This window comes from Cupressus sempervirens, chromosome 1 (assembly GCF_028749045.1).
Source record: "Cupressus sempervirens isolate cs-2001-9-10 chromosome 1, ASM2874904v1, whole genome shotgun sequence".
Taxonomy (NCBI): Eukaryota; Viridiplantae; Streptophyta; class Pinopsida; order Cupressales; family Cupressaceae; genus Cupressus; species Cupressus sempervirens.
The window spans coordinates 442,576,994-442,591,191 of NC_143118.1; the positions used below are offsets into that span (position 1 = coordinate 442,576,994).

Genomic DNA, 14,198 nt, shown 5'->3' on the forward strand with positions numbered 1-14,198 from the left:
GCAGACTGATGGTTAGACAGAGAGGGTGAATCAGCTTATAGAAGATTTACTTCATATGTATTGCATGGATCATCAGTATAAGTGGGAAGAATACCTACCTTTGGTTGAGTTCGCATATAATAATTCTTATCATACATATTTGGGAATGGCTCCTTTTGAGGCACTTAATGGGCGTAAATGTCATATACCTATCAGTTGGGATAGAGTGAAGGATCGAGTTTTGATTGGTCCTGAGATGCTTAGGGAGATGGAAGAATAGATGGTTATGGTTCGTGCTCGCCTAAAGGAAGCTGTAGACAGGAAAAAGAGCTATGCAGATAGGAAATGTACTTTTAGACATTTTCAGGTTGGGGACAAGGTTTTCATACGTGTGTGTCTACATAAGAGTTCAATCTCTTTTGACAAGTCTTCTAAGCTTGCACCGAGATATGTTGGACCTTTTGATGTTTTGCAGGTCATAAGTCCTATGCCCTATCGACTTGCTCTACCACCAGCTCTGGCCCGTATCCATAATGTTTTTCATGTTTCATTATTAAAGCCATATCATCCGAATGCTTCTCATATTCTTGATTGGCGTGCCTTGTAGGTTCAGGATCCGGGGGTTGTGCAGGTGCTACCTACCCGCCTCGTGGATGAACACACTATTCGAGTGCATGACAGAGACATCTTGCAGTATAAGGTCCAATGGGACTAGTTCTCTATTGATAGTGCTACGTGGGAGGATGTTGATGTTATGCATCAGTCCTTTCCACATCTTTTTACTTAGATTAGTACTTTTGTTGCTATTGTAGTTCTTTTATGTTATGTTGAACATTGGATATTGATGGACATCGGGTTGATGTCTCTTCCTAGTGGGGAGGGATGTCATGACTCAAATTTTGACATGCTTTTTATACAGACTTAATTGTGTGATTGACCTTTTGATTAAGACTATGTATGACTCGACTTGAGTCAAATACTCTATAGACTTTGATTAGAATTTTATCATATATGTTATTAGATGGTAATGTTAATTATTTTGTCATTTGATATGTCCTTAAATGTTGAGCTTACGAGATATCGACATGACAGTTAACATTGTGATTTCATTATATGTTTATGTCTGATGATGAATGTTGAATATTTTTTTTAAAAAAAATTGTATTTAAGATATTATTTATTTATTATGATGATGACATTACTGATGCTTTGGGTGATGTCGAGTTTGTGAGCGTGCAGACACTGAAGGTGGAAGGGTGGTTGAGGTAGAGGAGTTTAGCTCCTCGGTAGGGTTGGCTCAAAAATTTTTATGGTGTAGTCGCGCACACACACACTTAGTTGCTTTTATTTGAATTTAAATTATTTGCTTTGAATTTCAATTAATCTAGATGGATTAAATGTTTTGTTTATGATAATGTGGTGTAAATGAAAAAAATGAATGATTAAATCTTATTTCTTATAAATATTATAATTTAGATTATAAAACAAGTATTATACTTTCAAAATTTCAAGCACAAATTTCTAATGGTAGTAGTTAGTCAAAAAAAAAAATAATTAAATCGTAATTAATAGTTCCTCTATTTTGAAAATGCTAGATTTAAATTAAATGTGGAAGCTTAAATAGAACTAAAAGTTTATTTAAAGTTCTTGAGCCAAGTGGTAGCCATATATTTAAATAAGGAAATTAATTGATTGTTAACAATTTTAAAATTTATGATCTTGAGTTGGTTTAAAATTATGTTTAATAGAAGTGTAAGTTAATTTTTTTGTAAAGCCAAGTGTTATTTATTTACTTTTATTTATGAATCATTCTATTTGTTGCTGGCTGAAATAACGTGGGAAGGACTATTTGTTTAAAAAAGAACTGCTCAAAAAGATTTTATAACTGTGAGTTTCATGAGAAGAAGAAAGGAGATTTTCATTGAAGTAAGGCGGATTAAAAAAGGGGCTGGCTGAATTGAAGAGGGGGAGGTTTTTATATAGCAATATGGAGTCATTTTGCTGGGAGGAGGAGGAGGACGATTAAGGAGAAGGGGCAATTTATAAACAGTAGAGAAAAAAATGTTTCATTGGGAAGTGCCGACTGAATTGGAAAAGGAGAGGAAAACAAATTTGAGAGGGGAAGAAAAAAAATAAAATAAAAGATTTGCAAGAGAGAATAGATCTGAAAGCAGAAGAAGAAAGGAATTAGCATTTTAAAGAGAAGGGAGAAGAGCTGAAAGTCAGTTGTGAATGTTTTTGGGAGAAGGGGGAGTAGACGTGTTTGATTAAAATAGAGAAGATTACTCTCTTCTAATTTCCATAAGAGAAAGGAGGGAAAACAGCAGAGGCAGGAGCTTGGGTGAGAGGGAGCAAAAGGACAAGGTGCTTTGTGTGGAGAACGAATCTTACCAAGTTCTTTTCTATTTCTTCTTCTTTACTTTTAATATTTTGTGTGCAGTTATGGGAAGGAAAAGCCTAGGAACACATCTCAACAATTATTATCTTGCTTCTTATAACTTGTGGCCAAACATTTTTTTTAAAACCTGTAGAATACAATTAATGGTAAATGGAACTTTAGAATAATTATAGCTAGTTCATGATTTGCTGTTTATTTTCCTTGATTCCTACAGCATTCAGACATACCATCAGGTTTAGGAGGAAATAAAAATGTTAGAGAATAGATCTAAACTATAACTATATTCCAATTTTAAATCTTTTGGGCTTTTGGCTATACATGCCAGTAACAATTGGCTGGAATAATAAGGAAATGATTGTTATTTTAGTATTTTTGTTTGGATATTATTTTTTGTTAAAATGAGCTATGAGTGCTGGTCCTTTAGTGTAAGGAAACTTGGCATTAAAGAATATAACCGTTTCCACATAACCCATAATAGATCTAAAATAAACACGGAATTAAAATCCACATGCAAGAGAATAGACAACATACCCACAAAATTGTGACACAAGATATACCTTGGGAAACCCTCATTGAGGGAAAAACCCATCCTCCAAAAGCATCCATCATCATGTATTATTCAGCAAAAATACCATTGCCATACAACCATGGAAGCTTTCATGGCCATAGCCACAACCGAGCAAACTATGTGAACAAGTATGAATCCACACATCCCATGCCATGCTTTCAACCTTCACAAATGCTCCCTTGGCTAACCTGTCAAGCCTTGTCCCGCTCGACTCTTGCCTTTTGTCTTCTCCTTGTCACTCTTTCTCACACTACAACAACTACCCTTGTGGTTGCTTATATAGTAGAAAGTCCCACAAAACCACTAAGTGGTATTACATAAACCATGTGCTAAAATCATGTGCTACCTAACCCACTGACCCCACATTTAATATTGGGCATTTAATTCTTTTTTCTCCAATATTAAATAATTACATGAAATATTATTACAATGTTACAATACAACTCATCAAGAATATTCCATGGAAATCTTTACATGTTGCACGTCCATCTAGGTACAACATTACATAATAAAAAATAAAATAATAAAATAACAATATTATGCAATGTGTGCAACACCCATTATCTCAACAATCTCCGACTTGTTGTATACATTGCACAAGGTCAATACGTAGCCACATAAATGAACAAGGGAACAATCCCTCCTAGCACATCCACCATCATGGATCAAAATACACCAAGTGCTCCATCCTGGTACTCGCGACAAAATCAAAGTATCCAGTATCTCAAACATGAATGATCTCACCTCCTATTATGCCACTCCCACTGGACATACATAGAAGCCATCCAAAGAGAAATCCACCCAACCTGTCGCATTAGAAGATCATAAAATCCTGTACCAACTGAAATTCCAAGCACAAAAACCTGATCCAAAGGTAATCACATGTATCCGTAGTTGTCAAAATATCCATAGCTGAAATAGCACCCACAACAAGTGCCAAACCCATCCAACTATCCATACCTCAAAGGTATAACAAGTGAATCTCATATCACCAACATATCCAATCTGCATCCTGCAATCACAAGCCTCAAGAGCAATACCTGCCACATATATATCAAGAAGCTCCCACTGCAAAAGATAATGTCAAATCTATAACCAATCCACTCAACACATCTCAAAGAAGTGAATCCATGTAGTATCAAGGACATCCACAATACATAAACCAATATCCTACAAGAAAAACTCTCATAACAAGTCTCCAACAGTCTCCCAAATTCTCCACAACCAACAGAGGAAAGAGAAAGAAATAACCATGTCATGTCTCACATGACATACATGAGCACAAACCAGTGATCACAATCTCCAACCAATCTCAAATCCAATGTAGGAAAAACTAAACATCCAAGAAAATAACCAAGACCAGAGAAACCATGCAAATCATAATCTGTATCATGTCCTTCTACACACACCTCTAGATGTAAACTGTGCAAGTATGATCTCCTCCATAAAACCCCAACAAGAAGCCTCAACAACACCCAAAGCATACCATATAACTAATCATGGATGTAAGCCTCTCACAAGAAGATCAAACTCAATAAAACCATTCCTAAACCAAGGAATAACCATTCCTAATCCAAGGAAAATGCCCAATATAAAACCATCTCCCAAACTCAACCAGCATAACAACATATGCACATGGAGATAACCAATGCTAAACCATCTCTCAAATGAACCTTCCAGAACTAACTCATGTACCATAGATCAAGATCCATATCCATGAAAGATAAGCATAAATATAATGCAACTGAGAGAAACAATGGGCTATACCTCTCAAGTAGCAAACCACCGAGTAGACCAAGAGTGGGGAATGAGAATGCTCATCAAGATACCCAAGTCTCCAACCAAGACTCATCTAAGAACAATCTCCTCTCAAGTCCATATCAGGTGACTGCCCCTCGGACTTCCTGCTGAAACCATCAACCGTCCCAACAAATAATTTCCTAATCCAAGAGAAATCAGCGTCACCACCGTCTCTAAGTATCCATGAGCACCTATAACCAATCAATCCATGCCAACTCCAAATGCAACATAGCAATATCATGAAGTATCCAGCTTATGATCAGTGTACTCAATACCAAGAAACTAAATCAAGATCAATGTCAAAGTTCCAACCATGGCCTCAGGAACATAAACATGACAACATGATCTTACCATCTCAACTAAAGAGATAACATGCTCCATATGAACACACTATAACATGTCACAACTCTAAACGCGTATCAAGAGTATACCATGACATAATAATGAAATCATCCTCACACCAAGGATAACATGTCAAATAAAAACATAAACCACACCTTTTTCAAGAACCCTGTGAGTCCTCAAGATGCAACCAGCTCCACACACCATGAAGAAAACCATCTCCACATACTAGGAAGAACCATCTCCACACACCATGAAGATAACCAAGAACTCCATGAGTCCTCAAGATCTAACCATATTCAAACACCATGAAGATAACAAGTACACCATGCAAATGTCAAAGATGCTTCTACAGCAACAGGATCTAAGTCAAACTTCCAACATCTGCAAACACTCAATAAATATATCAATGCCAAAAACTCCCACTCAACTGTGGTACCAAGTCACCTATGGCATCATAAAATCCATCTCCTATATGAAGATCCAAATCAAACCAGGAACTAATCCTGCACTGTCACCCCATCACTATCACAAGCTCCCACTAAACCGTGTATCCAAGCTATCCATGACATCATGATGAAAAACCATCCTCTAACCATGAGAATCAACCAAGGCATCAAACCATCAAAGAACTCAAAGTGCACATCATGAGCTCCTCAAAAGAAACCAAATAACCATGATCCTCAACCAAGAAGATATACCACCATAACTGAATCAGAAATCCAAGCTAATGAACATCAAGGATGTACCTGTATAACCAATCATGTCATGCCAAAATCCATGACACCATGATCACATCCATGAACCGAGCATCTGGCTCTCAATATGTCCAACCTGTCAGCATAGTCAACCACAATCCTCTACCATGATTGTACTTGGTAACAACATCTCATCCCTTCTATATGAAGAAAATAGTAAATCATGTGACTTAGGGCATAAACAACCCAAATCCAAGCCACCAATCTGAATATGCATCAATAATGAAAGATCAATGGGCAAAGACAACCCATAACCAAGCTATAAATGCAACCTGTAAGTATAGACCGCTTACAACACTACACAACTTGTAGATCCAACAAGTCATCATGCATATCCAAACCAAACACTGATAACCATATCATCATGAGACCAATCTGAAATATGAACTGAGTATACAATGACATCAAAACTTAAATCTCCAATGCCATAAACTCATAATGTTACCATAGTCAAAATATATCTATAAACTGTTCAGATCAATATATCAACAAATAAATCATGCCAAACCTGCACAAAATCTAAATCAATGTGTAGAGCTCTCCAAGAGCTTTCCGTTGACTACTCGAAGTCCAAAATTCGACTCCATATGCCCAAGTTATGCCCCAATTCGTGCTCAAAATAAACAACATATGACTCTAGGGCTCTTAAAACCTAACAAAATCTCAAAATTATAGAACCAAACCTACACCATGTTGTAGTGCTTTGAATTAGCTTTCCAACGCCTGTAAGAACTCTGAAATCCGATATTCTAAGAGAAAGTTATGGCCATTTTACTAAGACAGTCTTTTTACTATTTTCAGTACGATTTTTTATTTTTTATTTTTTTCAGTAACGAAAATTCTGACGAGATTAAATTTGACGGCCATCATGGGCTGAAACTAAAAAACTCTTTTATTTCCTCTGAACATGGCCAAACTAGGGCATATTATATATCAAATTTCATGGAAATGTCGACCCGGATCCAATGGTGAGGTCTGTTTTTACCCAGGAGGTCATTTCTGCATGCTACCCCCTAAAACCCTCATTTTAAATGAAACATCCAAAAAACTCTTTTGTCCAACAATTTCTCATACCCAAATTTTTTTAAACATCCCATCATAACAACAAATCCAAAGTCCTCAGATCTGCAATAAATCATTCATATATCTTGCCCTTTCTTTTATCCTCTCATGCATTCCCATGGATTCAATCTAGGGTTACAATAATAAAACCATAGCTCTGATACCACTTGTAAGAAAACTTGGCAACAAAGAATATAACCGTTTCCACATAACCCATTATAGATCTGAAATAAACACGAAATTAAAATCCACATGCAAGAGAATAGACAACATACCCACAAAATTGTGACACAAGATATACCCTGGGAAACCCTCATTGAGGGAAAAACCCAGCCTCCAAAAGCATCCATCATCATGTATTATTCAGCAAAAATACCATTGCAATACAACCATGGAAGCTTTCATGGCCATAACCACAACCGAGCAAACTATGTGAACAAGCATGAATCCACACATCCCATGCCATGCTTTCAACCTTCACAAATGCTCCCTTGGCTAACCTGTCAAGCCTTGTCCCGCTCGACTCTTGCCTTTTGTCTTCTCCTTGTCACTCTTTCTCACACTACAACAACTACCCTTATGGCTGCTTATATAGTAGCAAGTCCCACAAAACCACTAAGTGGTATTACATAGACCATGTGCTAAAACCATGTGCTACCTAACCCACTGACCCCACATTTAATATTGGGCATTTAATTCTTTTTTCCCCAATATTAAATAATTACATGAAATATTATTACAATGTTACAATACAACTCATCAAGAATATTCCATGAAAATCTTTACATGTTGCACATCCATCTAGGTACAACATTACATAATAAAAAATAAAATAATAAAATAACAATATTATGCAATGTGTGCAACACCCATTATCTCAACATTTAGTATATGGAGAGATTTACGTGTGAACAAAGATGGCCATACTTTTATTGATAATAATTTGCATAATTCTAAAAGCCATTTTGTTAAATTGCTAGGAGAATCTTATTTAATTATATGTCTGTGATTAAGTTGACTTTGTCATATTTTAGTCTCGATTTGATTCAAATTTACTTATGGTTAAGTATTTAATTTATTACATACTTGTACGTAGATGATAATCTTTTTAGTTATTTTAAATGCAAATAGTGAAAGAGCAAAGTAGGAATGGGTGTTGAATGTGGGATCAAAGAGGAGGGTAAATAAATAAAATTTGAATTGAATTTTTCTTATAAATTACCTACCAGTACTTTTACATTACACTGGTTATTTTCTTGGCCAAGCTTAAAAATAGTTATGCATCATGATTGAGATGCATTGTTTATAATATGTTGTTTTCCCTCTTCCACATCCTTGTGTGTGTTTCTACTAGACATATGTGTAAGTAGATTAGGCACAAAGGCTGCACTAGATCCTTCTGATCCAATTGTGCCGAGTTGCTAACCTTCTCGTGCTAGGGTCGGGTAGTTCTCCTTAACTTGAGAACCTTGGGGAGCTAACCACTCCATGGTTGGGCGGTAAATGTGCCTGGACCACTTCTTCGTCTCATGATAGCAGATGGACTTTGTTCCGATGGCTTGGAGATGAGATTACATGTAGATGGACACTAAGGTTCGATGGCATGTTAATTTTATATGATTTATGTTATATATGCTTTATATCATATGGTGTTCTAAAGATACATTCATGTTGGACATGCAGGTCGACATAGTTTTGGCAAAAGATGTTATGTTCATATGAGTCATTTTCATCATTTATACTTTGCTTTGTATATGGTATCAATATGTGGTTGACTTTTTGTATGATCAAGTGTAATTAAAAAACAATGATGATATGTAATAATGATTGTGTTTCAAGTTATTCTCGACTATATGTCAATATGTGTCGATTTTTCCATCTAAGGAAATGGATATTGTATAGTTATGTGAATAAATCCACTTTTGACTTTTCAAATCTTCATGTTTTTCCACATCTTGGGGTTGTCTACATATTTGGCAATTGTTATGGATTTCAGTCTTTACATTGTGTAGCTGGAATATTGCTATTGAGCATACACCAGATCTGTACATGCGATATTGATAGTTGCTATAAGTCAGTGAAATCATACCAAACAAAGAAGTATTTTAGAAAATACTAATATCTATGTCATAGAAATGGTATGAATCTAAATTTTAAATTGGTTAGATCATTCATTTGAGATTTCACTAATAAAAAGACAATTGAAACAGATTAACTATATCAAAACTGAAAACTAATGTTCCCTTACAAAACAATGAAACATAGAAACTAAAACATTTATTAAGCATCTTCCTATCCCAAAACATTTATTTCAACTAGGATTTTATTTGAGCTAGCAAACAAGAAATGTATTCTGTGTGATAAAGTTCAGTAGAGCATTGAAATTCCCTCACAGCTAAATATGATAGATTTAGTTTCTTCATAATGAACTTGAACTATTGAACGCCCATAAGCTTGAACCCTAAATATTTATTCCTCATTTGGTAAGGTTTGGATAAAAAAGCCCACTCAAAAAAAGGACTGAATGAGTGAAAAATAACTAAAAATTAGTATTACCTAATCCAAATCTTTGTCATTCACATCCATGGATAATTGTAGTCAACTTACACAGATATTTCAGCTTGATCTATAACATAAACTACTATATTAAATTATTAAAATCTCATATAGGTTGAAGAGTATGTTCAAATTTCTCGCTACTGAGTAAACTATAGCATAGGCTTAAATGAGTTCACGCGAAAACAAACATATCATGAACTACAATGCCATTATAAAAAAATTGCTGCAACATGTTTTACACTATTAAGTGTTACGATGGATTATGTCATCATTTCTTTCAATGATTATTAAGCATTTCTTTATTACACATGTTTGTATAAAAATTTCTATATTGCTTCAATGTGCTCAAATTGTTTCGCAATAGAATGCATAACATTTCTTCAATTTTTATAACATTAAATAATTATCTATATGATTTTAAAATATCTTTTTAAATTACTATTATTATTTTTTTATCTATGCAATTTTTTCAAATTAATATATAAAACGTATACTAAATCATAATAATTTTAAATATTTATTAATTAAAATTTTTCATAATATATCAACTATAACAAATTATAATTAAAAAAATAATGTCTTTCATTTTGCATCGCGAGTGCTACTAGCTTATATATATTATATATATAAAATAAGCTGACATATATCCTTCTCGAGGTGCCTATTTTCATAATCTCACACAGTGCAATAGACAACTCGAGAAGGATATCTCTCGGCTTTTATATATATATATATATATATATATATATATATATATATATATATATATAAGCCAGTTAAACTCCATTCCAAACAACACACAATTGTTGTTACAAGCAGTTTACCATGACATGCTCCACCGTAGCCTCTTTCTTAGATTAAGGACCAGTTTCTTTTCAGTTTAGATAGGAATTCAATCTACAGTAAATATAGGGGCACTTTGGATGTGAACGATAGTTGAAGAGTTAAAGGAATACAATATGTATTGGAATTATTAGGCTGGGGTTCCATGGATGCCAGCTTTCTTAAAAATAGAGTTGCACCCGTTGAGATTTTTTAAGAAATGTGTACGCTGAGTTGTCCTATGGATTTTTTAATTTGATTCACTCTAAATTTCAACTCCCAAATTTAAGGAAAAAACTTTTAAAATTTATTTTATGATAAAGACTTTTTTAGTTTTAAAGTGTTTTTTGACAAATGGCTAGATTTTTCCGGAAGCTGGTAGGACTATTTCCAGCCCCACCCCATTTTCATCTGCTTCCTAAAAAAGTGGGACTCCTATTACGAAGGAAAAGATTCTAATTAACCCATAACTCCTCCAAAAATTTATTATGAGACTTTCTGTACCTGAAAAATAAACCTGTAGCCCTCCCTCATGGGACCCCTGCCTTATCATTTGTTAATAAAAAAACAGTTTGTTTGCTGCTCAAATAACAGAGCTTCCTTTGTTCGAAAACAATATTTTTCCTTTTCTTCTTCTTTTTATATTGGTTGGGTGTTGCTGTTATATTTCTGTTGTCTGTAGGTGTTTCGTTTCTACAATTGAACTTTTTGTAACTGCCAATAATGTATTTAAAAATAGAATCGTGTTGTATCGAAAGATAGTCCAGAGGAGGAGAGGAAATGTGAAATATTAATATGCCCTCTGGCTGTTGATAGCCATTGCCATCCATCACATGGAGATATTTTGAAATGGAGGAATAATAGAAACATTTTTAGTTGTTAAAAGTTCCATTTTTCCTCTTATCAGATTGGTATGGTTTGAATTTTTTATGGGGCACAAGAAATTATTTATTCCTAATAATCTTTGAGTTCCCTTTGTCAATGCCATGCTTGATGAATCGGTTGTTTATGTTCATATTTCAAGTTCTGATTCTTTTCTTGTATTGCGTCGACTGGTGCGGGTTGAAGGTTTGATTTTTCATGAAATATAATGCCAAATCATTATGTGGTACCGAAATTTCATTTGGGTCTGAATTAAATATTAAAAATAATGTTACAAATGATCACACAAGAAATCGATTTCCAAACCAATTTATTGTTCATGGTAACGTGCTCTATTGTGCTTGAATTGGAGGCTAATTCCAAATTAGTAAAGTTTGAATTAAAAGTAGCGTCAAGCATCATGGGTTTTTGTTTTCTTAGTGCAGATTTGGTTTTCTAAAAATCAGAAATTTTATGAACTTTTTATTATTTTCAAGGAATCAATACCTTATTCTCCATGAATACAAATTTCTGGTTTTGAGTTCTATGATATGGATGAGAATATTCGTAGAAGTAAATGCAGATTTTAATTCTGATTTTGGTGACCAATTCCAATGAAACAAATTTTTTATTTGGGAGTCCAATGAGAAGATAAAATGATGGTCCTATTTTATGAGAAAAAAAAAAAAGATTTATAATTGGTTAGACATGTGAAGGTTTCCGATTTCAATGTGAATAGATTTTCTTTGACATTGTTGAATTAATGATTGAGGATTGATGAACGAAATTACTGACAGTATAAGGGAATGAGATTTTTTATAAATGATTCCTTCTTTGCAAATGGAATTGTTGTAGGAAGATTTAATTTGGATTTAATAAAGAGGTGATAGATTTGGGTAAATGTGACATAGGGTGGTATGAGATTCGCTTTTCTTATTGGCCCAATTTGTAGTATTGATCTTTTCTTGATAGCACTGGTGCACAACATGGATGGTACTAAGGCAGGGGTCCCATGGGCACTCGCTTCCTTAAAAGTAGAGGGGTGCCACAGAGATTTTTTAGGCATATTGAAAAAGGGAAGTGGTCCTATGGATTTATTTTCATGAATTTTGTAAATAAAAGATTGGATTATTTCATTTTTGTGGGAAAATGAAGAGTAGGTTGTTGACAAATGCATAAATCTTCCCTAAGTTGGTGGGGCTAAATTTAGCCCCACCCTATTTTCACCCGCTCAAATTGAGAGGGCTAAAAATCTGGGGCTCTTATTTTGTAGAAAAAATTCCAATTAAAGCTCTAGCCCCCTCTAAAAAATTACCATGGAGCCACCCACTCCACAAAAATAGAGCCCAAGCCCTTCCCATGGGTCCCTGCCTAAACTTATGTCGAAGTCACCTCAACTAGGCTCGCCTTTCCTATGACCAACAAAGCTTCCATCTCAATAAGTGGTTAGCTACCAATAAATGAGGGAATCAAAGAGATGTATATATAGAGATGGATACAATGTGTGTGCATAGAGAGAGGAGGTTATGGAATAGAACCAAATGAAACTATATCTCTCCTTAATCTATAAACTTAAATAAATACTAATCTTAATTTTGAACCTCATGTAATTGTAACCATCAAATAAATATAGATAATAAGATAGATTGATTTTTTCTTAAATAAATTTTTTTGGTTAAATTCAGAAGCTACCAAAATGGGGGTTGACCCAAAAGAGAAAAGAACAACTATTCCAAGATCAATTAGAAGTAACTATCACAAGATCACACTACCCCCTTTCAACATTTCAAAAAACTACCCATAATAAATAGTACCATAAACATCATTTTTTTAACAAAATACATAATTATGGTCATCACATGAATATTGAAATAAAGGAGGGGTGAAAATTTATTCAAGTTGAAAGAGAAACAAGAACAAACAGAGAAAGTGCATCAGACAACCTTGTTAAGATCAACCAAGTGATCAAGTTGATGGGACAAGCCCATTGTAAGTTAAGTCTTATCAACAATGTTCCAATTACACATATGGTAAGCCCACTTCACCAAACAATCAACAACACTATTCCATTCCCTGGGAATGTGAGTGAAAGTAACAAACTCCAAATAAGTACACAAATTATGAATCTTGTCCACAATCAAAGCTAACCTCCAACTAACAACTTTGGAATGTTGCTGATTCAATAGATGTATCACCATTTGTGAGTTAGATTCATAGATAAGCCTTCTCCAACCAAGGTCACAAGCATTCTTCACAATATACAAAATAGCTATGGCCTCCATCAAGTAGTTAGTGTGATGAGCTTTATAAATAGAAAACACAAAATGGACATCCACCAACACCACCAATGCTAGCAGGGCCTAGATTTCCCTTAAAAGACCCATCCGTGTTGATTTCAAGAATACCTTGCGGAGGGGCACTCTACTTCCCCACCCTATTTATCTTTCACAAGGGATGTCTACACATCTTTCTTAACAATTTTCCATGTGGGGGGGAATATTCAAAAAATTATTGAAAATATCCTCCCTTGGTTCCATGGCCTCAGAAGTGTCACATTTTGCACAAATTATTTCCCACAAAGAATGGAGAATTTTCAACCATAAGTGAGGAACCTCTAAAACCTCATCCTTAAAGATATGATGGTTCCTTTCCAACCAGATATACCAAATAATAAAGGAGAGTCCAAGAGTCCAAGCAACTTGAAGAAATGAAGTCTTGATAGGAGCCTTACCCTAGCGAGCAAAGCATTCTACTAGTGAGGAAACATGCCAACAAGATTGGTTCCACACATTCCACCAAGAGTACCAAATATGTCTAGTGAAAGATCATTGGAAAAAGAGATGAGAGATATTTTCTTCACTAGTTTGGCATTGAACACACATTGAAGGTCCTTAGAAGCCACATTTGCATAAATTATCCCATGTACGACGTCATCTGTGAACCACCAACCACACAAAAAAATCACATTTGGGCCAAGAAAACTTGTATTAGACTTGCTTCCACCAAGGCCTGAATGTCCCCCAACGTCCGCTAATGAAGCTCAACATAT

At 34.7% G+C, this 14,198-nt stretch overlaps 1 pseudogene; it reads left to right on the forward strand.

The window, feature by feature from the left end:
• The first annotated feature begins 259 nt into the window (after window positions 1-259).
• The window catches only part of LOC149578194 (nicotinate N-methyltransferase 1-like), a 28,984-nt pseudogene continuing 15,045 nt past the window's right edge, over window positions 260-14,198 (forward strand).